This window comes from Gambusia affinis, linkage group LG11 (genome assembly GCF_019740435.1).
Source record: "Gambusia affinis linkage group LG11, SWU_Gaff_1.0, whole genome shotgun sequence".
NCBI classification, from domain to species: domain Eukaryota; kingdom Metazoa; phylum Chordata; class Actinopteri; order Cyprinodontiformes; family Poeciliidae; genus Gambusia; species Gambusia affinis.
In genome coordinates this window covers 17,748,309-17,764,756 of record NC_057878.1, presented here as the reverse complement: position 1 = coordinate 17,764,756, position 16,448 = coordinate 17,748,309, and the positions used below count along the sequence as shown (strand labels likewise).

At 36.1% G+C, this 16,448-nt stretch overlaps 1 long non-coding RNA gene across 1 annotated transcript; it reads left to right on the top strand.

Annotated features, from left to right (window-relative positions):
* The first annotated feature begins 1,807 nt into the window (after positions 1 to 1,807).
* LOC122839760 lies at positions 1,808 to 8,672 on the top strand. The gene is made up of 3 exons (XR_006372105.1): positions 1,808 to 2,062; positions 4,203 to 4,244; positions 5,756 to 8,672. It is a non-coding gene; the product is annotated as an uncharacterized LOC122839760 (long non-coding RNA).
* Positions 8,673 to 16,448: the final 7,776 nt, after the last annotated feature.

Here is a 16,448-nt window from a genome sequence, read left to right as displayed (position 1 = left end):
ATTTTCTTTACACCCTGATCCCTTTGGAGTCAGGAGTGGTGCTGGTGCCTATCTCCAGCTGTCAACGGGCAGGAACAGGGTACACCTTGGACAGGTCGCCAGTTCATCGCAGGGCAGAATTTCCAAATTATAGAAAATATATATATATATTAGTCCTGGTGAGTATTTTGGATTTTAATTTACAAATAATATAATAACCAGTTTTATTACTGGTGGGTGATACCAATATCCACCAATAACTGGTTTATATGTGCAACAGACACGTATGATGTGTCTGGCTGTGGAATAATGGAATTATTATTTGCAGAAACATATAGAGTATGAAACAGCAGTGCTTTGGTGCTATCTTAGCATAAAAGTAGCCAAAAGTTATAGGTTTTGATCTTACAAACATTTTAAATCATAATGTGCTTTCTTTTTGCGTGGTTTTCACTGAAACATTATATCTTATTATATCTTGTCATTTTATTTTATTCCTTTGCAAGGAATTATATTCCTAGTTTGTTTATTAATCTGTCTTTCCCCTTTGCGTTCCATCCTGTGTTCTCTTAGTTTAGTACTTATTATTTTTACAGTTACTTTTGTTTCCTGTGTCTCTCTCCTATGTTAATCTTTCATCATCATCATTGTTTATTTATTAAGCTCTCAAAAAAACAAAGTGCTGCACAAGTACATCAAAACTAAAAGTATAAAAGAATAAAGGAAATAATAATAAAACAATGTACAAAATACAAGGTTAACAGAATAAGCAATGCAGTCAGAAAACAAAGGTTGGCCTAATGATCACATTCCCTGAAATTATACACCTGTTTAAAACAATGACATTTTAAAAGAGACATTTAGGAATTCAGCAGGCTTCATATACAATGAGGATTGTACCAGAGCCTAACTGCAACTGAAAAAAGTCACAACCCAAATCCTGAGAACAACTAAGAGCTTTTATATTGTCTAGATCTACTCCGGATATGTGACTATAAAAGCTCAGTAAGGTGAGAAAATGCCAGACAATTTAAACATTTAAAAACAAAATCTTTAAATTCTAAAAGAAACAGGAATAAAAAACTAAATCAGGATGACGTATTCATATTGTCTGATCCCAGTTAACAGACAGGCAGATGAATTCTGGACCAACTGCAGACAACAAACCAAAGACTAGTCTTTCACCTGAACTGGTTATTTGATTTTTGATAAACCTGTTGGTGATGATCAATTTTACATTTACAGAAGAGCTTCTTAATCAGGTTATTGAGACTTTTTTGTCTCTGGTTCTGATGCTGCTACCCCAATAGAAGAGAAGAGATGACATGGTCTCAACAATACACTTCCTGAATACATGCAGCATCTTGCTGCAAACCTTGAAATAACTAAGCTTTCTCAATAAGCTCTAGCCTAGTTTGCTGTCTAAATGACCACCAAGATATTTGTATTCTTCAACTATCTGTGACTGTTACGTGTCATATTGGATTTCAATGAGCATAGCAAAATTAAAAACAACAACAACAAAACATTTCCAGTGTATCATAAATGGAGCATCTCAACATTAACCTGTTTATATAAGGCTTTAAAAGTGGTTTGAGATACTGCATTGAAAGAAAAAGGCCTGAAGGTCATAAGGTAAACCTTCAAATTAACATCAAGTAACTTCTATATCAAATTATTCGAATAATTGACATGATTCCACCTGTCAATCATTCTAGGGACTTTGTCAGCAACTCACCAATCGGCTGTCGCTATTTGTCCCGAAGTACACGCACTGCTGAATAGTTTGTGACGTCGTTATGCACGTGCGCAGCGGTAAAGCGGGACGGTCTGTCGGGTAGCACAGGTTGCTAACGTGCTGCGGTGTTAAAGATTTCGAAATTATGGTCCAACTTTGTCAGTGGGGAATTTGCAATCCCGACACTCATTACTCAGAGCGTGTAGAGGGCGCAATGCATTTGTTTTTACATTTCCGAACCCAAACGGAGTCTGGAATAATGTAAGAAATGGATCAAGGCCTGCAGCCGACCTCATGTCCCGTTGAATGAAATTGTGATCAACGGCAACTACTACATGTACAAAGGTAACTGGTTGTAAACATCCCATTTTTTTGTTATGGTGGCACTGTATGATAGTCAAATCAAAGATTAATAAGATAAGGTGGTTATGCTTTACTTTATGTGTAAATTCAGGTAGCTCTGCTAACATCTGCCGCAGTAGCATTTAAGCACTTTTTATGCTAATGTTAATTTTAAGTATTTTTATGAACGCATAATTTTACAAGTACATTCCACAGAACTTTCACAAAAGCATCCAATGAGACTTTGTGCCCCAATTTTTTTCTGTGGGGAAGAAAGACTTGGACTTTAATGCCGATTTCTCCATTGTTTTCCGCAAATAGCCTTACAGACCTGATGTATGACTTGGAGAATTTTCTTGCGTGTTGTCTTTGCCTCAGTGTTGGCTTATAAGCCAAAAAGGACTAAAATGTCATGGGTAATGCATTAAGTTTGACTTCCTCTGCCATTATTACATTCTTTGTTTGTCAGAGGTTTGATCTACTTCTGCATGGGGCAGAGCTGGTGTCATGTCAGATGCATTCATAGTGGAATAAATCACAAAAGAAGCGACACATATTTGTAAGATGGGTAGATATAAAAAAACTTAAAAGGAATGTAATCACTGGTTGTTTATGTGCAACACACTTATGGCTTGTGGGTGACATCTGTTATGACAATGAAATATGTACTTTAGCACCACTTTATCTTGATTTTTTTTTTTTTTTTTTTTATTGCGTTGAACAACAAAATCACCAAATTTTCCGGCAGAGAGTTTGAATGCATGGCACTTTAATAATAAGTTAACTCACATAGCAGAACCAGAGAAAACATCAACAGTGTTTTACCTAAGATACCTGGACAGCTGTAAAATCGGCCAACGTCCTCTTTTCTGATAAAGTGATATTTGTATTTTATTGGCAAGTCAGGGTCAAGATATTGGAGGAAGAGTATAGAGCCACATAAATAATGTTTTGCTTATTCAGTGGTGATTTCCTCTGCTGACGATCTTTATTGAAATGATTTTGATACAGCATTATTTTGTACCTACCCACAATCACAAAAACATCAGTACTTGCTTTAATAGGTATTGTCTAGACTCTAGAGGAAGACTTGAAAGAAAATACCTAGGAAAGCAAACAGATTGAAGGGTACTATTAAAGCAACCATGTCTTCCACACAGCATCGATACAATAATTCATAAGAAAAAGTAGATCTAACCTGGTACTGAATGCAGATACTATACAGGAGTTGGTCACCCCTTCTAGTTTTTCAAATCATAATGCTCTAACACCCAAGTAGTTTATTTGGCATTTCCACTCATGCTAAAAACATGATGGGGAATGAAATTAGTCTGGTTGCTGTACAAGCCTAATATAAAATCAATAAAAGTATAAAATTAAAATAAATAAAGGAAATATCAAATACAAGTACCCAGCAATAACAGCTATGGGCATTTGAAATATTTCACTCTGTAATGAATTATTAGCATAGGATTTTTTCCAATTCAATTCATAAATACTTTATTAATCCCAAAGGGAAATTAAATATCTTTTTATTTCCTGAGCTAGTAAGGTAACTTTTTGCTGAAACATTACCTTATTTAAGATGCACTTGTGTATAACAGATGAACCTATCCAAAACAAAGGACAAGTCAAATACAACAGCTGAAAAGAATAACTGAGCTAAATAAGTATAGCCATATATTGTGGATATTGCTTTATCTGTCAGCATAATTTGACCAGATACATTCTGCTAATTAGAAGTATGGATACTAATTTGACTTTGCAGATACAGAAGGAAAGTAAACTCCTATTACAGACAAAAAATCTAGACTTTGTCCACTAGATGTCAGGAAGCTCTCACATTTCTACAACGATCCTTCTAACATCATGACCCTCAATAAAGCTATACAGGAGAATACAGGATAAATGTGAAGAAATCCAAAACTATTTTAGTATTAAAATCCTCCTGTGTTGAAAGTTACTTTGAAATATTTAAATTTACTCTTTTCACTAGACATTATTTAAGTCTTTATGACAAAATAGTTTTATAACTTTTGTTAAATATATATATATATATATATATATAAACATAAATATAGTATTTACACCAGTAATGTCAATTGTTTTTGCTTTTAAAATGAATTTTGTACATGTCTTTCAGATTACCATGCCACCCACCGTAAGAGGGAGACATCCCATTAAGGTAAAACAAGTGGAGGCCTCCTCATAAATAAAATCCTTAGTACTTCTGTTTTTTTAAAACGTCAAATGCCGTTTAGTTGAACAGTCACAATAACCTCTTCATGTTTTTATAATTCTCTTATAAGTTGCAGTTAATTTTTGTCTCCCATACTATTTAGTAGTCTCATTTTCTCATCTCGGCATTAAATGCACTCTACAGAGTTGTGTGTGAATGTAGTCAGAAGATGGCAATGGTGTCAGGTTATTGCGTGGCTGTCAGCGTTGGTGGGCTTGGACAGGCATCGGCTCCACACCAAGCAGGGTTCCTTTCTGCCTGCTGGAGATCTTGTACTTGCTTCTTTAGTCAGCCCTAAGCCGCTGTCCCCACGCAGGGCTGCCTTCACCAGCGTTCACCTAAATCTGTCACACAGATTTGACACTGTGTCACTTGGAGTGCACTCTGAAATGACATGTATATAATGTGGAATATTGTGCACATTTACAGCCTGGACTTCCCTTAGAGCATGACCGGTTTTCTTGTGTGCATGTTGGTGTGTGAAAAAAAAAAACATAATAAATGAATGTCTGCGCTTGATATAAAATAAAAAAACAACGCAGTATTACTTTATAAACATAAATTATGCTTTCATATTCAGACAAAATAATTTAATCAGTCCTACAATCAAACAGATTTTTTGGGCACAGTAGAAATCTAAGAGTATAGAAAATGTGTTTGCAAAAACATTTAAATGAAAAAAAGAAACAAATGTGGGCTTATTGTTCTGAAGCAGATATAGTGGGCAGTTAAGTGACTTTCAACGATAGCGTTGTCCTTACATCTCACTACCCTGTCAAAAATGTTACTGTCAAACGTTTGCCGTGTTTAGGCCACAAACAACACAAATCAGCTCAGATTAGGCTCACAGCTATTTAGGCATGAGAAATTACACTAAATGCTCTTTTGTATCCTTCCTCCTGTGCGAAAACAATTTATACCCTGATGCTTATTTTAGACCAAAATGCATTCAGGCTCCTATTTTTCAGAATAACACTGCTGAGAAGAATAAGAATATAAGGAATTTAAATGAATCAAATTTTTGTAGATTTTGTGCATCTCAGTGTAAGCACGGTGCTTAACACGTTTGTAGTGTGTTTAATGTATGTGTATTTTCTTTTAATTTCATTTGTTAATTTCCACAGTTTTAATATAATCATTTGTGCACTCATTTTTACTTTTTATCCCCCAGCTTCACTTCATTTTGTATATTTACATTATTTAACCCAATTATTTAGGATTTACTGCAGCAGTTGGCAAGGCAAATATCCCATTATTAGGAGTAAAGTGAACAGTGCACAGTTGAATTGGAATCTTTCTATTTAATTGCATTGTACTGATTTAATTTTGATTGTGCTTCTTTTTATTCTTAGACATGAACTGGACTTGTTTTTCTTTTAAATTGCATTGGAGTGACATTTGCTGTGAATTGGTGCTATATAAATAATCTGAAGTGAACTCAATTATTCTTGTTCTAGGTTTTACAACCAACTCAAGAGGAAGCATCTTCCTGCACAGAAACTTCTCAATTTGGAACAAAGAGAAGGCAGTGGGACTGAGTGCCTATTTCTTCCTCTCACATGGCTTTCACTCTGTCGCTTTCTTCTGCAGTATTTACTGAACAAAATTGTCATAACTCGGCATTGTTGGCCAGTAAGAAGGATTTCTCACTCCCCAGTCACCGTGGCTTTGCCAGATGTATTGCACAAAAAGGCTTGAAACTGGGTTGCGGTTTTTAGGGTTCTCTTGTCATAAAGTTTTAGAGCAATTTAAATTATTCTCAAAGCAGATGTGTGTGGTATCAAGCAAATTGATTAAAAAGACAATTGGGAGTGTAGTGAAAGACAAAAATTCTAATCTGACATAAGGCAGTCTTCAATTTTTACTTAATTCTAACAACACTAGCTGCTATTTTTGAGGCAAATCTATATTTGACTAGAATTTAACAAGATTTTAGCTAAGTCAATCATTACTCAATGATTGATGGTGTAATAAGGAATTGTTGCAGCATCTCTTGGTTTGAGTGTTGGAGCAAGAATTTAAGTTTGTAACCAGCTTAACTAGTTTAGCAACAGTGCTAATGCTAAAGTCAAATTTGCTAGCAAACTGGGCTTTTTAACCTTTTGAAAGCTGACCCCAGTGAAGTGCAAATTTGAACTTGTTAGAACAAATTCTACAGTCTAGCTTTATTTCAGTAACATTCTGTGCCTTGGCTTGATAGCAACAACGCTAATGCTAAAGTACAACTTGCAAACAGCCGAGTTGCCTTTGGGGTGTCATTGTCAACATTTTGAAATATAGCTGAAATTGCAAGGGAGAAGGTTTGCACACCACCTTGTTTGAATGGATTTAAGAAGTTGAGAATACCATTTTATTCTTTTGATTAGTTTACTGACAGCCCTAATGCTATATTTCAACTTTCTAGTCTTTCATTAGCATTGAAAGTCGATGTCAGTGAATACCACAGATTACTGGTTAAGTAAATGGTTTAAATGCACATTATAGAATACATTTTTATCCAAGTCTATTTGAGTAATATTTTTGCCATAACCAGCTTAGCAGCAGCACTAATGCTCAAATCAAACTTGATATCAAGACGCATTCAGTAATAAATTATTATTTATTGTTTCTTTACAAGGTGGAAGAGAAAAACATTGAAAAAAAATAATGTTTGCTTAAATATTAATTCAAATCTTTCAAAATAAACTGGGTATATATTGTGACACCAACTTTATTGGCCTACTCTAAAACTTTGTTCTATCTGTGTAAATGTATCAATTTGTTTTCTGTATTTTTTAATAAGTGACCTGCTGTATTTCCACCAACAGGTCTAGAAGTATTATTAAGCAGATAATCTTCACCAAAACATAAGTTTACATTTGAAATCTAGTAAATTTGATAAGCCATTTTCACAAGTTATTCATCTGAATTTTCTCTCTGAATGTCAGGGGTTTTTTATGTATCATTTGCAGAAAAAAATTAAATAGGTACAATATTTACTTCTGTCAAACAGGAAATCAAAAGAAAAAGTTCTCCATGCAGACATTAAATCACAATACGTTGTCGACTGCTCATTTTTTTAAATACTAGGCTTTACTTTTAGTCAGGTGAAACTGAAAAAACTTTTTTGCCTATACATTATAATGCAGGGGATACTTCTCTTCTCACACAGGTGTTTAAGAGATCCCCCCTCTGATAAATCATGATTTGTAAACTTTCTCACAGACAGCACTGACAGGTTTCCCTTTGATAATGTAGAAAAATGGAGAAAGCGAGAGCTGGGCTTAAGTAGAGCTGTGATTTAGAGCGCAGAGATGCAGCATCTCTCCCTTCCAGTGGAGGCCCTCCTGGGTTTGATTTAATTCTCTCCCCGCACTATTAAAAAGGCCTTCCACTACCTTCAGCGCGTGCACCTTGCTGTCATAACTGGCACAAAATCATTAATCAATGCCGCTTGTAGCCAGTGCGACTAAGGCCCTTCGCAGTGTATATTTTTCCATTATTGATTGTGTGTGTAATGCATGAAGAAGTACAAAGATAGGTGTCCTCCTGTGTTGGAATGACCATATTAGGCCATGAGATGAGGGAACTATCTGGGCTTCATGTAGCACTTATCATTCCTGTCAAGAGGAAAACTTTCTTCTCAAAGTGTTTCTTAATTTAACTGTTGCGTCCTCCCGTCCCCACCCCCCTTTTTGCTTTTTGCTTCCTGAACTCAACAATGATCCTGTGCTGGATGTATGATGAGCAGTTATTTGGTGCGATAAACTGAAAGGCGCTGAATGTCAGTGTGTCCCCCCTTTGTTGTTTAATTTATTTTCTTTTCAAAGTGAAGGGAGGTGTCCTTGCTGTGAGTGTTAGTCATTGATGTGGCTATAGTTAGTCTGTCCCCTGCTGCGTCTGTCTGTTGGAGATGCTACTTCCTCTTTCCTGCTCGTTTGCCCAGAGACGCTCACCTCAGTTTGTTTGACTGCGGTTAGAACGTTGTAGGGTGGGCTTCATGAAGAACAAAAGATTATAGACTGTGGACAAATCTCTGCAAAACAAAGCACACTTGACAGACACTGTTGGAAGGTAAATGCAGTTTGACCTGTCCTTTTTGAAGGTATTAGCTGGATCGTTTTCTGTGGTGTTAAAAGTTCTTTAGTTCTTTCACTTTTAAAACATTAGAGATGAACAACACAAAAAGGATACTGGTATTTTTTATGTTCTATTTAGTTATTTCAGTAATCTTCTGTTTCTCTGTGTGTAAACTCTAGTGTTGACAGTGCAATATTACAGAGTGAAATGAATCACATGCGGTGTTGTCTAATTCTGTGTACGCTTTAAATGTTCTGATTGTAAACATCTTTAAAATGCCTTCCACATTCATGGGGCGTGCTCTGGTGGCGTAGAGGTTAGCGCGCCCCACGTTTGGAGGCCTTCAGTCCACGTTGCGGGTTCGATTCCCGGACCCGACGACATCTGCCGCATGTCTTCCCCCCTCTACTTCCCCCTTTCCTGTCAGCCTACTATGAAAAAAGGGACACTAGAGCCCACAAAAAAAAAAAATAAATGCCTTCCACATTTATTATGGTAAAATGTTGGCAAAAACCTCAAAGAAAACTTCTATATTGCTGTAATTTTGCAGTTGGATCTGGTGCTGGTTTTACTTCTCTTATCTTTCTCCTACCTTCCTTTAGGTTTAAGATAAAGTTGGTCCATTTATGTCTTGGCTTCAGGTATTTAACTCTTTTAATCATGCCTCTGTCTCTTTTTTTGTTCAATAAATATATAACAGCATCAGAAGGAACATTCCTAATGACAGCCATATTTGAAGTTGAACATATCAACACATTTTCGTTCTAAAATCCCAAGAACCAGTCTTTTTATTGAGTCAAAAACTGTTTATATGTGTACAAACTCAAATGTCAAATGTGAAACCAGTGAAAGAAATAAATAAATAATTTAAACAAGACGCTATTTTTTCCCCTCTGAAAAGAGACAGAATTAAAAGGTCAGTTTTTTTGTTTTTAATTGTGAGATTATGCAACTGCAATAAAGATGAATTTATGTTGAGCCATTTTACTCATGATGCTAATACTTGTGGAGGTTGCTGTATATCACATAGGAGGGAATTTGGCAACAAAAAAAAATGCAGTAGGATTGCTTTATGTTAATCTTATCTTTTAATTACGTTCATTTGTTACATTTAGACAAATAATGACTGTAAATTGTTTTATCAACAACTAACTAATGGGTTTATTTGCAATAGATAAGCCCTCTGGTCAATAAGCTTAAAATAAATGGAAATAACATATTATGGGATGAAAGCCCTTTACCACGGCCATCTTAAATATCGATGCTTACAGTAATTTGTCCCCATTTCTATTGACTTTGTGTTTGGCTGTCAGTAAATGTCGCTATGAGAGCAAACACTGACAGATTTTAGGGGGGCTTTCTGCAGCGATGATCCAGATCAACTCAGTGCGCCCATCAGCTTACGTTTTTTGGGGAGTGGCCACAGCTTTCACTTCAGCTCGCAGACGAGGGTCAGGTCACAGATCAAGCGTGTTGTCGATCCTATGGGAAGTCCAGCAGAACCTGAAGATGCTGATCAGAGCTGTCAGGGGGTGTTCTGGCATGCTAATTGTGATTCATAAGTCAGATAAAAAGAGGAGTGGCTTTTCACAGCAGTTTGAGTGGAGAGTAACAAACCTTGACCTGGTAGAATTTTGCAAAAGCAGTAAGTGAACCTGGAACTAAGGTTATTAGATAATAACACAATTGAATATGCTTCTTTAAAAAAAAAAAAAAAAGGAAATGGTTCTTCTTATATCTTATCATTTACAAAAAATTCAGACTTCTTGATTATTTTTTATATTCTGTCATATTACAATCTATTTTATTGAGATTGTATGTGATGGCCCAATACAAATCGGGCATAATTGTGATGTTAAAGAAAACTATACATGCATCTTTTCAAACTTTACATGATTTTAAAATGTACAATGCATGATACTTGCTCCAAAATGTTTCTCAGTGGGGATGATGTGTTTTGGGTGATGAAAAGTGTTTATTAGATGAAGCTTTACAAAAGAATACAAAGGTAGTTATTTAAAAAAGATCTCTTTCTGTTCTCACCAGAAAAAAACCTTCCTTCTTTAGGAGTATGAGGGCTTAATATAAATGCATAACACACTTATGAGGTTGTTTGTAAAAAAATAAAAAAAATATTAAATAACATGTCATGTGAAACAACAATTATACTCTATTTTGTTATATGCCAATCTGGCAAAAATACATTGAAGTTTGTGGTTGTAACATAAGAAAATGTCCAAATAGTTTAGGATATTTATTACCTTTCCAAGGCACTAAAGAGCTTAAATGCATGCATATCTCATACCCTGAAAGAGTTACTGTGCTGTGAAGTAGCAAAGACTTCTACTTCCCTATTTATTTGTGAAGATCTATGCGAAAATGGTGTGATGTCTTTCCTGGATTTTATCACCTCTAAATCGCTGGCCAGAATGCATTGCTAAGCTCGGCCTCCGAGGGCTAGCATATAGCTCTCTGCAGGCTTTGTACAGGATGAAGAAGTCATAATCCTCAAACAGACTTAAATTCCTCCAGAAAGGCTCTTGATCCTGGATCCACTCATTTTCTTCAAACAACTTAGCCCAAAAGAGAAGAGATATTTGAGCACGGCTGAAATCCTTGATTGAAATCTGCGACAAGTGGTCACAGACAGGCGCGCATCAATACACACGCACGCACGCACAGACGCAAATAAACCCCAGCACACACAAATACATGCGCGCCTCCCTGACGGTCGCCAGCTGCCTGCACCAGGTTGTCGAGTGGGCCTCTCTGAGCTCTCATTAAAAGGTAAACTTCTCCGAGGCCAGGGAATCACGTCAATCACAGGCTGCGTTCCTACACCAGGCCCAAAGCCTGTGCTCTCCACCCTGTCAGATGCTGTTATCACCTTCAAAGCCACATCAGAATGCTGTTTGTTCTGCGCTTTAGTTTCACCCACACAGCAGATTTAAAAAGGTACAGGTCTATTTGATAGTGTATATTTCATTGCCGGAGAGAGAGACTGTGTTTGTCTTGCTGTGTTTGTCAGCTCATATTTGAGCTGAGGGCTCCTATTAAAACTAAACACCCAACCAAAAGAATATTGCCACCACTGGGTTCTTTTAAATCGAATATTGAGCCCACAGAGAGTGAAAGCAATTTAGTGTTAGTTTTTATGAAAAAAAAATAGAAAATCTGTGCTGTTTCTATTTACACTCGATTCTCACTTATTTACGCAAAGCACACTTAACATATTTCATATATTATAATAATTACATTACTTACCCTTTTCGCTTTTTCCCAAAATATTGCCTTTTAAGTGAATTCACTTATAAAATAAATAAATGTTTTTGAAAGTAGGAGTAGTTTTATGGAGTGGAAATAATAGTGTAGTCAGTGCAGACTTAAAAGTATTTCAAATGAATGAGAAGTTACTGCAAAGGAAAAGCATCAGCTGGTTGTTTCTTTTGTGGTTCACTGCGAACACCATAAAAATTAATGTATTCAAAGCAAGTTACAGCACTTCACCAGGGGTGTCAATACTTTTTTTCCCCAGACTTGTTTTGCCTTTAGAAAATGACAGTATATTTTCAGTACTTTTTAGCCCTTAATAACCTTCATTTGTTACCTTTAGACTAACAATGGAACTAAATTGTTTTATCTAACAACTAACTAATGGGCTTATCAGTAACCAATAAGCCTCTGGTCATTACAGTTAAAATAAATGGAAAGAAACAGTTACATGTTGAAAGCCCTTTATAACAGCCATTGTAAACATTGATGCTATTGATTTTGTGTTTTTCTGTCAGTAAATGCCATAATGAGAGCAAACTATGACCAATCTTAGGAAAGCTATGTTTCCATTTTTGCCACAACTCCAGCTTTCATGTTTTTAATTATTACTCCAATAGTAGACTTAGATAAGCAGCAATTTCCTGGCTAATAGGGATAAACAGACATTTCCTTTATTTAAATTATGTGTTCTCTTTTCTTTCCTGTGATAAAATAGTTGACCTCTGTGTCACATCATGTTAACAATGCAGGGGAAGAGAAAGTCGTGGATTATTTATGTAGTGAAATTCTTTAAAAAAACCTAAGCAGAAATGATTAAATCACATTTATTTAAAAGGAATTAATAGGGATACCAATGATGGCGCACGTTACTTAATCAAACAATGACTTCTATGTGTTATTTTTAAAGAATAAATCAAAGGAAAGATCTTTCTGAATATTAGAGTAAGATTAAGATAAAACTTGAGGATTTCACTTTTCAAGAACTTTTAAGTAACAATGGAAATATTGTTACTTAAAACAATAACCTGATGAACAACCTCTGAACAACCTGATGAATATTAAATTTATACTAGGCTATTTATTCCTAAAATCTGTGGAGGAGAAGAAAGCTCATCAGGCCTACAGAGATCCCTGCCTTCGTCGACCAACATCCTCCTACTGCTGCAACACCTCCTTCATCATCAGGCCAGGTCTGGGGTTCGAAAAGCCAAACTCTGTCCGTCTCTCTCAAAGGTTCCCTTTTTAGTTCTCAGTGTCAGCATTAGGGAAAGATAGACTAGATGATTGATTTTTCTTATTTGATTATTTCTGCTACTGAATTAAGCTGTACTGACCCTTGCAAAATTGCCTTACTAATAAAATATTTAGCATAAAGAAAATCTAAAAGGTGTTGTGGACATTCGATTAATGAGTCACCTTAAAGTTCTTTGATGGTTGTAAAATAGCTATGATGTTCGATTCTGGAGAGGAAGAGGTGGAAAATGTTTATTGGTTCCTGATAGCCCAAATTTAAAACATCATCCTTGGGACTGCCTATTCACTAAAACCTACCTGGTTCAGTAACAAGAGCAAATTGTAATAAAAGAGAACGAGCGACCGTTAACAGGTGTGCTCTGTGAAACTAGTTGGCTGCAGGCTGCTCAGTCTGGCTAATTCACAGGGGAAGAAGGATGGAGGTCGTAGCTTAAACAGAGTTTACGTTCTGGACAGGGTAAATCTCAGCAGATTTATACATCAAGTGATTGAGTGACTAATATTTTTATACTATCAAAAGTTTTGGCAGGAAATGTCTCAGTTCAAAACAATGACAACCAATTTGTCAGACTTAACACTAATTATCACTGAAACAAATCTGTGTATTTTATAACCGGTTTCTCAATTTGCATCATAAAGTAGATTTGTTTCTTTAGATGCTTAGTAACAGTCACCCGCTTTTCTTCTAATTGTTCCTGTTTGGGTTTGTTTGATAATGTTTCTGTAACTCTTCTAATGGCTTCAATATATTTGTGCTACTGGTGTTTGTCATTTGCATTTATATTTGACCTTTAGTCAATCCAATAAAATAATCCAATTTTATAAGTGCCTTAGTGTTTTAATTCATAGGAATTACATTATCCATATATCACCAATCATTTATGTCATCAATGACAAATGCCCATTAAAGCATATTGGTCTGACCTATTTGTCCACCTATGGAAAAAGGAAAATGAAACGAAGAGACTACTTCAGCCATTAGTTAGTTTGCTGGACAAACTACAGAATCTAAGTCTATAGGAGGCTGGGGAAATAAAGAGGTACTTATGTTTTCATTGACCTTGTAGCTGAAACCATTGCTGTTTGCTCTTTGGCCAACCTTAAACAACAGATGCACACTCACAAACCCACACAGACTCATCTGAAGATTTTGCTTGCATGTTGGACAGAAATACATCAAGTGATTGAGTGACTAATATTTTTTGTACTATCAAAATGTTTTGGCAGGAAATGTCTTTTTTTTTAGCGACAGTATTATTAAGAACCTCTCAGACTTAACAAACTAATTATAACTGCTTGAACAAACTCTGTTATTATTATTTTTTTTATAACCGGTTTCTCAATTTGCATCATAAATGTGTTTTTAGTTGTTTCTTTGATGCTGAAAAACAAACCTTAGAAAACAAAGCCCCAAAGTGTGTTAATTAGTATTCGAAACAGCAGCGAGTCGATTTCTGTTCCCCAATCTATATCTATATAACAGTCTGAGAGAATTTGTGATAGAACACCATGTAAACAGCCCATTACTGCAACTTGGACTGATTAACATATGATTGTAATTCATCATATCGACAACTCAAAAACAAACGGAATCAGCTGAACACCGTGTGTTTTTTCATAAACAGAGCATCTCTGTGGTGGACTGATTTATTCTGCACTAATTACATCTTCTTTAAAATTGGGTTTGTGATTTAAGATATTTGAAGTTCTTAGTTTTCCCGAAGGTCTTGTCTCATCATGTCCTTATGCATACAAAATTTTACACATTATGCCGTAAACTGGATGTATTGTCACAGCTCTGTGACTTCTACCAAAACAATGGCAGAAAGATTAAATTGAGGCTGCACTGGCTAAAGAAAAAAGTGTTTCTATAGTTCTTTCTGCTGTTGTAAATCTAAATCACATTTCTCCCTCGACGGCTACAGTAGATCTAACCCTCTAAGTGGAGCTGTTTATGGTGTTGTGCAGTGTAGAGTTGAAGCATAAGGGTGTCCAAAGGTTTGTTGTTTAGAGATTAGATTGAACCAAGTGGCTCTTGCTCCTGCTCATGCTTGAGGAAAGCAAGTGCTCCCTCTTATAGACCACAACCTATGAGCTTCGATTTGCAGCAGTGCTTTCACCTGCGTTTCCTTCTGTAGAATAACATTGTTGCTGTTATTTTCTTGATGTCTTCTGGGAGTTTTTTGCTCGTACATATAGTTATTTATTTATTACTTCAGCCCTCCTAGAAGAAAATGGGTTATCTGATACAGAGAAGGAAAAAAATAGCTTATGTTTTCACTTGTTTGATAATTTGCACTAATATCCCACTTCACTAATCCTTTCTCATATTCCTATAAGTGGAATGCTTCATATTAAAAGTTTCTTGCCTTTAGATTGTACTTAACTAAACTGCACTTTTAGAAATCTTTTGTGGCTGTAATTATTAGTTTGATAGATGCTTGTCGGTTCAGTGAGGGAAGAGGTTAGCTGTCCCCGTTAGTTTTGAGCAGAAGGTTTAGGAGGGAATCCACTGAAGGCATCTGTCAGTGAGGTAAAGAGCACTGACAACCATACATCATCTCTGCCTGGTGGAAGGCCCCTGTATTTAAAAGAGTATTGCAGTCAAAAGCCCATAAAGTGAGTGACTCCTCTGGAGCATCTGCCACTGCATGCAGAGAGAAGATTCAATGTGAAAAAGGGGAGATAATGTGCTCACTCACTAATGGGCACCCAACTAGACACAGGCTCATTTTTCACATCATGTCATCTGTAGGGTTTGAATAAAAGTAATGGTCACAATGAGCCTGGATCTCTCCCAGTCATTATGGCTTTTGCTTCCTCATTTTTATTTGTGTTGACTTGTACAGTCAGAGAGGATGACAGTCTCTGGGCCTGTGGATCAGTCAGATTGATGATTCTTGCTGCTCCCCGCCGCTGCTGACAGGTCCCTTCTTTCTGCCAGGCATGTGAGGCCAGAATGCCGCACTACGTCATATCAAATGCTGTAATCTGACAGAATAAAAGAATTTGCACACTAGGGACATCCCAATCTCTGTCTTTTATAATTTTCTGACAAAGACAGAAGGGGGTGAAGGGGCTCTTACAGTTTCATGTAGCAAGAATTAGTGTCAGTCAAAGTTAAGTGGTTATTTTAAGATAAATAGAAGAAGGTTTCTGTGGCATGTTTTAGCGCTAGGCTTTATGATGCTATGCTAATGGGAATAGATACTGATTGGTCATTGGATGTATTCATTTCCTAAACATTCAGAGTCTAAGGACACGGCACATCTAAATATGATTATTCTGAAAAGGTTAGTGTGTAATTAACACAAAGATTCACTGCTGCTGCCAACTGTGCTCAGTTTAAGATGGCAATAAATGCCCAAATGATGTTTTCATCTTTAAGACACATTCATTTATCTTCTCGTCATGATTTAATAAAAATGTGCTTAACTGATTTATTATTGTACAGTGCCTTATAAAAATATTCACACTTTTTTCACATCACACTAACTTTGGTTTATTTAATCAGTTTTTATCTGTAACTTAAAATCCTATTTAGTGTACAGTTGTGAAGCAGGA